Genomic DNA, 7,884 nt, shown 5'->3' with positions numbered 1-7,884 from the left:
TTTGAGCAGATAGGAGAGGGGTGAGCCTCTTGGGATCTTGGAAGAATTGGATTCCTAATGGGAACAAAAAGAAAGGAGAGAGGTCTTGATGGGGGTCGCCCAATCCCCATCTCACTCTTTTACAAATCCGGAGGGGCTGCTCTGGCCTGTCAATTGGGTAGACTGTGTTAGCCCAGAATCTATCGGAGGGGGACCGTGTCCAGGTAGGGACTAGCCAAGCTTACCCATGGCCTCTGGTCCACGTCCCTGGTATTTCATTTTGTGACCCAGATGTCTCTGAGGCTTTCTTTCCCAGAAAGCATGTCATTCCCACCTTATTCCTGCCGAAGAGGGATTCAGAATTCTCAGGACAACAAGAATCTGGAGAGGAGGCATCTGCCTGTAAAAAGATCTAGGCTGAAGTCTCTGAGATAAGGAGAATCCCCTGACCCAGTAACATGGCCTCTCAGCCCACATTTATGGGTCTTTTTTTTTTTCTTCTGTGCTGCTATAAATCAACCCTAGGAGACATCCTGTGGTGGTCATAATAATATCCCCCTTTTTCTTTCTCTTCCTTTTGGAGGGTCCTTAGAGCCACAAGGAAGGGGGGGGTATTTCTAAAATGTCTCACAAAGGACAAGGAGTCCCTCTATCATGGGGTCTTTTGATCAGGGACAACTATCCTGACCAAAAAGACAAGGTTTCTGCATAAGGTAAAGATGAATAAGGAGCGACCTAGTCTTAACCAACACACTGTGTTCCCAGAAGAAGGAAAAGAAACGTTGCTGATTCTGTCACAGACTATGGGTCCTATGACTCGTGTTGTTGCCGAGAGGAGAAAAAGAGAAGAAAACATTCAGTCTGGGAATTCAGCTGTGCTAGTCCTGGTTGGGAGCTTCCTGGCCTCAGAGAGCCAAGGAAGTGCCAGTCGATCAATAGTCTCTTCCCAGGTCTCATCAGCTGTTTAACATGACGGTTATGAACCTTTGAGTCGATAGTTTCAGTCCCGGACGAGCCCCCCAATTGTTACCATCTCGGGATGATAGGTGGTTGTCGCTGTTCAGCAAAGAATTGAAGAACGGGACACAAAGGTACTAAGCAAGAAGTAGGTTTACTGAAGAGACAGACAGCCGGGTAGGTACAGTAGCCCACACCTGTAATCCCAGCAGCTCGGGAGGCTGAGGCAGGAGGATTTGAGTTCAAAGCCAGCTTCAGCAAAAGTGAGGCACTAAGCAACTCAGTGAGACTCAGTGAGACTCTGTCTCTAAATAAAATACGAAATAGGGCTGGGGATGTGGCTCAGTGGTCAAGGGCCCCTGATTTCAATCCCTAGTACCAAAAAAAAAAAAGAGAGAGAGACAGACAGACAGACAGAGATACAGAGATAGACTTCTGTGAAGAGAAGAGGCCCCAGAGCTTGGAATCCAGTGGGGGAGTTTGGCCTGTTCTTTTTATGGTCTATGGAATTTCCTCCTTCCCTTATCTTCTCTTCTGTCCATGAGCTCCTCACTATTCTGTCCATGTATCTGTTTTTTTTTTTTTTCTATTAGATCCCCTGCTTAGGAGCACGAGTACAGAAGTGTCTGTCTGATTGAGTTCCCCTCTTGTGCTCACAAACACTTTCGTCAAGCAGGAAGTTGACCTCATCAGAAGACCCTCTTCCTGCTCTTTTGTTCTGGCTCTGCCCCAACCTCCTCACTGGCCATCTTGCCCCGACTGCCTAAGCCCCTCTATATCTCCCTCACATGCACTGGGTAGATCCTCAGGGCCAGATCCCACATCTCCAGGTACTGCCTGGCTTGGAACAGGAGCATCTTCAGAGGGCAAAGCTGCACATCCATCCCCACATAAATATGTGCAGTGCGGACAGCACAGTTTCAGATAGAAGCAGTGACGGTTATGTTTAGCATTGATTACCCACCATCAATGAAGTTGGAAACTCACACCGACTCTAGGTCAAACACATTTATCAGAAAGGATTCTAACCAAGTCCCCTCTTCGAGCTCCAAATGACTGGCAGCAGTGGGTGAGGCAAAACTTCTAGTGAAACAAGTAAATAAATGGGGGTTTATTTTCTATCACTGTAACAAAATACCTGATATAATCACATTAACAAGAGAAAAGGTTTATCTTGGCTTATAATTTCAAAGTTTCAGTCCATGGTGGCTTGGTCCTGTTCCTTTGGGCGTATGGCAGCACAGTACATCATGGTGGGACTTCTTGGTTGGGGAGCCTAGGAAGAGAAGATAAAGAGGAAGGGGCTGTGGTCAACTATCCCCTTCAAGTTCACCCCCACCCGCATGTTCTAATTTTATTTTACTAGGCCCCACCTCCTAAATGTTCCACTCCTTCAAATAGTGCCCTAGGCTGGTGACGAGGACTTTAACATATGAGCCTTTAGGGACATTCAAGATCCAAACTTCATCAGAAAGCACCAACAACATCAAGGACAAGAGCCAACATCTAACCTTGTATATCTCCCAGTAGCACATCATTGATGGGCTTAGAATGATATTCAATTAAGAAAGAGAGAGTTAATGAACTGTCTGGCTTCTGCGGATTTTCACCACTTTTCACTTGCAGGTGTTGGGGGGGGAGCTTGTCTTTATTTTTGGTGGAGGGATGGAATCTAAGGTTTGCAATTGGCCCCAACCTCTGTTCCCCCAGGTTCCACGAGGTGAAAGTCTTCTTAAGATTCCTCGTGGAGAGCTGGGCGTGTGACTCAGTGGTCGAGCTCCTTCCTAGCATGCACGAGGCCCTGAGTTGAACCCCAACACCTATTAAAAAGAGGACAAAGAATGCCTCCTAGGAGGTGGTTCAGAGGATCCTGCACCTCCCCATTCCCGAGCTGGGTGGCCTTCTTCATGCCTCAACCTTCGCAGGCAGGTAGTTTTCCATGCACGGTTTCCAGGTGAGCACAGCTCTAGCCAGCAGCACCGGGCCTCTGGCAGCCCAGCCAGCCCCACCCACGACTGGTCTCCACCTGCAGTACCCAAAGCCCCTCCTAGTGTGCTGATTTTTTCTCCCCGCAAAACACGTGGTTCTGGAAAACAAACTCCTGTGCTCACCAGGATGTTGATAGTGGCTGATCCAAAGCCCACCTAAAGGGTGAAGGCCCAAGGAGATAATAGGACCAGAGAGAGCCTGCTGAGGATAGACAAGATGAAAACAACTGAGCTGAACACCTCCCCCACCACACAATCCTGCAGCCATCTTTCCTGGACTTGCCTTCTCAAAAGGGCTTGTTCTTTATTACAAATGTTTTCCCATCATTAAGATTTTTGAAGGATTCCCCCCACCCCACCCACCCCCGCCCAGGACCATCTTGTCTGCACCAAACCTATGCAGTCAGAGAACTGGAGTTTGTCTTTGTGACACCTTTAGAAACTTCACCTCTCAGTCCAGACAGCTGTCCCCAGAGATTCTACTGTTGGTTCCCCACCCCCAGCTTCCAGAGGCCGGAGCATTTCAGCCTCCTCCAACCAGGAACTCAGAACTGATCCTCAAAGTCAAAGGGATTTTTGTTTTGTGTTGTGTTGTGGTTTTGGTATTGGGGATTGAACCCAGGGGCACTTTACCACTGAGTCACATCCCCAGTCTTTTATTTTTTATTTTGAGACAGGGTCTTGCTAATTTCCTAAGGCCTTGCTGGGGCTTGTCTAGAACTTGCAATCCTTCTGCCTCAGCCTCCCAAATTGCCAGGATTACAGGTGTGTGCCACTACATTGGGCTCGAAGGCATTTTTGGAGAAATGATGGGAGGTCAATGTCCCTGGTGGACTCATGGGTTCTTTGGTGAAGAACACTTTCTTCCCTGGAGGACAAAGGTTAAAAGCAGCAAGATAAGCCATACAATTGGCCCTCCATAGTCACAGATTCTGCAACTACCAATGGGTTCAGATTGAAAATATTCAGAAAGAAAGTTCCAGAAAGTTCCAGAAGGCAAAACTTTAATTTGCTGGACTGAGCACGATGCTGAATCCATGCCGTCTCTTCAGCACTTAGGTGTGACTGTCCTGTACTACATGGTTACCCTACAATGGGGTGGCTGGGTCTGCACTGAGCTGTGCTGAACACAGGTACACTTTTTCTTTTGTCATTATTCCCTAAATACAAGAGTGAAACAACAATTTACATAAGTAATCTAGAGATAATTTAAAGCATGCAGGAGAATGTGTGTAATTTATGTGCAAATACCCTCAGAGAAAGGACTTGAGCATCTGTGGATTTTGGCATCTGTGGGGGTTTCTGGAACAATCCTCTTTGGATACCAAAGGTAGACTATGGTTCATGAAGTGAAAACACAGCAATAAAGCTACTGCAGTAGGAAAGGGGGACCCCTAACCAGAGCTGGGCTTTTGCGTTTCCAGTACTGGGGATTGAACATGGGGGTGCTCTACCACTGATATCCTGGTCTTTTTTTGGGGGGGGGGCGGGGGCAGGGGTGGACAATGTCTCACTAAGTTGCCCAGGTTGGCCTCAAAGTCACGATCCTCATGCCTCAGCCTCCTGAGTGTCTGAGATTGTGGATGTGGGCTGCTACACCCTGGGTTTTCCAACAGAAGGAGGAGCTCCTATTTTACTTTACACAAAGGCAGGTAACTAGATGCTCCAAAAGGCTGCCACAAACCCAAACCAAACAGAACCAAATATAAATATTCAAGAAAAGTAATAACAACAACAACACAAATCTCTGGCTCTCCTTTAGAATCCTACGACTTGGCTTCCATAGCAGAGGAACACTGGGGTCTCAAGGTGGGGAGGAGTCAAACGCTTGACTGACGTCACAGGTTCTGCCCCGTGGTCACGCCCTCTGGATGAGCGTGCACCCATCACCTAATTGGTAAACTGGGCCTCGAGCTCCCCGTTCCAGATCCACCAGAGCCTGCAAGCAGCAATGTGGTAGACCTGTGCCCAAAACAGGGAGTGGCTTCCTAAGAAGATGGCTCTGAACACCAGCCAGCTCCTCCTGCTGTCATGGGCCAGCCCAGGGCTGGGCTGGTCCCAAAGAAAACCGAGCAGTCAGTAAGTTTGGCTGTGGACCTCCCCACCCTCCCCTCTCCAAGCTTCTCTCCTCACTTCCCACCGCACCCTTCCGGGCTCCCAGCTGCCCGGCCCAGGTCAAGATCTGATCAACAGAAATGAGCCATTGACAATTTAGTGTGAATTTATCTCCAATTGAAATGAAGGCCTTCACTTGTTCTTGACAACTCTTCCCATCAGCAGAGTGTTGAAGTAAAGGTCATTTCTGTCTCTTCTTTCTCCAAGCACCGTGCTTGGAGACTTAATTGCAGGATCTCTGTTCTCCAGACTAAAGGGCTCAGGGGTCACTCCAGTTGAACTGGGCTGACTGGGCTGCGCAAAATAACCACACAAGAGACACAAGTACCTTTTTCTTTGGGGTCGCTGTGACGGCTCCTCTGATCTTAAGGGTCCGCAGGAAGACAGAGAGAGCACGAGCTTTTATTGAGGAGAAGCTATTCAAATGAGGCAAGGGGTCAGGTTTCAGGGGGCTGAGTCTGTCTTCATGATGTCCACTGTCAGCAGGTTGACTGACATCTGGGTAGGCCACACCCAAGGGCACAGTAAGAGAAGGGGACAGACACAAGGCACTTCCATGGAAGATTCTATCCTAAACAGGGCAAGGGGTTATACTACAAAGGAACAGGTGAGCATAACTCCACCCATGGGCTGTAAGGAAGAGAAGCCTGGGTGCTAGAAGAGCGGGGCAGGCTAGCAGCATGGGTGCCTGATGCCACATGGCCCAGCAGGGGAGTTAACTTAGTGCGTGCGAGGTTGGTCTCCCACACTTAATAGCATGTTGGGGGTGCTGGGGATATAGATCAGTTGGTAGAGTGCTTACCTTGCATGTACAACACCCCGAGTTCAAACCCCAGCACTTGCCAAAAAACAAACAAAACCAAGTTGATCAGGGGTGCTGTTTTCAAATTCCAAATCTCGTTAATTAAGGAACACTCATTTTGGAAGAGGGTAACAGCAATAAAGTGACATAGCAAATGAAATTGTATTAGAGTCCTAGAATTATTTGGAAAAGCTAACATAATTTTTTTTGGTACTGAACCTAGTGACACTTTATCACTCACTAAGCTACATCTCCAGCACTTTTTAAAAATTTTCGTTATTGTTATTATTTTTCATTTTTGAGGCAGGGTCTTGCTAAGTTGTTTAGGGTCTCACTAAATTGCTGAGGCTGGCCTCGAACTTGTGATACTTCTGCCTTGGCCTCTGGAGTCCCTGGAATTCCAGACGTGTGCCCCTGTGCTGTCCAAATTAAGTACTTTATATGTGCTGAGCTTTGAACTTTCTCTGACATCACATTTGACATTTGCTCCTCATTCCAGATAAAAGAGTAAGTTCAGTGGGTTCAGTTGGCCAATGCTCATCCAACTAGTCAATACTGGAGGAGGCCTTACCAATCACCTGGCCAAACCTCCTCATTATGAAGGTGAGCAAAGGCTAGGTAGGCAGTGTCAAACGACTTCCCCAGCTCACCGGCCCTCTGCCTACCAGCTCAGGAAACCAAGCCAGGCAACTAATGTACCAGCCTCCAAGGGTTTTGCTATATAGTAATTCCTCCCGTCCTCTAAACAGCTTTGATCTTTTTATTGGTAGCTTTGAATATGTTGCTTAATGAAAACCATTTAAAAATTCTAAAAAGGCAGGTTATACATTATAAAAAAATAAACAGGAATAGCAGATCCTAGACAAGAATTCAGGTTTTCCTAACTCAAATCTAGCCATGGTGTACACTGGTAATCCCATCTACTTGAGAGACTGAGGCAGGAGGATCAAAAGTTTGAGGCCAGCCTGGACAACTCAGTGAGACCCTATCTCAAAATAAAAAGGGCTTAGGAATGTAGCTCAGTGGTAAATCACACCTCTGATCAAACCCCAGAGCTCAAAACAAAAAAACAAACAAACAAAAAAACAGGAACTTATTTAAAATGAAGTGAAATTTTTCCTTTTTCTTCTTTTTTTTTTTTTTTTTGTAAGCTAAAATAAAGTGACGTGGCTAGTAGCCACTACCCTGAAGAGTGCTGCTCTGGACTATCAGAGACTTTATACATTAGTTCAACATCTTCACTTATAGATGAAGAAACCGAGACTCAGAAAGATGAAGTGAATCTCTGCAAGTTTAGAGCATGCCAGACACTTAGTCTATGTCCCTTGCAAAGCTTACTTTTAGTGTAGTGTTTTACTTTAGTAAAAGTGTATGTATTATTTTAAACACCTCTTGCTTAAATGAGGTACAACTTCTGGAAAATGTATGTTGAGAAGTTGCTTCCTTAAAGAGCTCTCTGGTGAGGATTAATCTAAAAACCAACAATCAAACAAGTGCCCACTGTCATCAGGGTCCCCTTTCTAACCAGAGGAGTCCTGCCAGGCAGGCTCCTGGAAGGCTTGTCAATAATCAGAACTCAGTGGCATATCTCCCTCTAGAGGAGCAAAAGTTATTGGACAGTGACAGGTATTCCTAGCCCCAAATTAAAACAGGACACAGTAAATTTTGCCTGATGAGATTATGATTCATATAAAAAGCAAACCTGACTTCTGTGATAACTGGCACCTTAAACCTACTTAATTTATTCATTTTGGTACTAGATACTGATGCCAGGGACTTGCACATGCTGAGCAAGTGCTTTACCACTGAACTACACCCTAGCCCTTTTAAAATTTTTATTTTAGTGCCTTGCTAAATTGCTGAGGCTGGTCTTGAACTTGTGATCCTCCTGCCTCAGTCTCCCAAGTAGCTGGGATTATAGACATGTAACACCACACCCAGCCATTTTATTTATTGATTGATTGATTGATTGTGATGCTAGGGATTGAACCCAGGGCCTTGTGCATACAAGGCAAACACTCTACCAACTGAGCTACATCTCCA

General features: G+C 46.3%; 1 non-coding gene across 1 annotated transcript; it reads right to left on the bottom strand.

Moving 5' to 3' along the window:
- Nucleotides 1–7,810: 7,810 nt before the first annotated feature.
- On the bottom strand, nucleotides 7,811–7,884 carry Trnat-ugu (transfer RNA threonine (anticodon UGU)). The gene has a single exon. It is a non-coding gene; the product is annotated as a tRNA-Thr (tRNA).

Source organism: Marmota monax, unplaced genomic scaffold, assembly GCF_021218885.2.
Source record: "Marmota monax isolate L192 unplaced genomic scaffold, Marmota_monax_Labrador192_F-V1.1 WCK01_AAM20220418_F8-fsc00029, whole genome shotgun sequence".
Classification (NCBI taxonomy): Eukaryota; Metazoa; Chordata; class Mammalia; order Rodentia; family Sciuridae; genus Marmota; species Marmota monax.
This window is presented reverse-complemented; position numbering and strand designations above follow the sequence as displayed.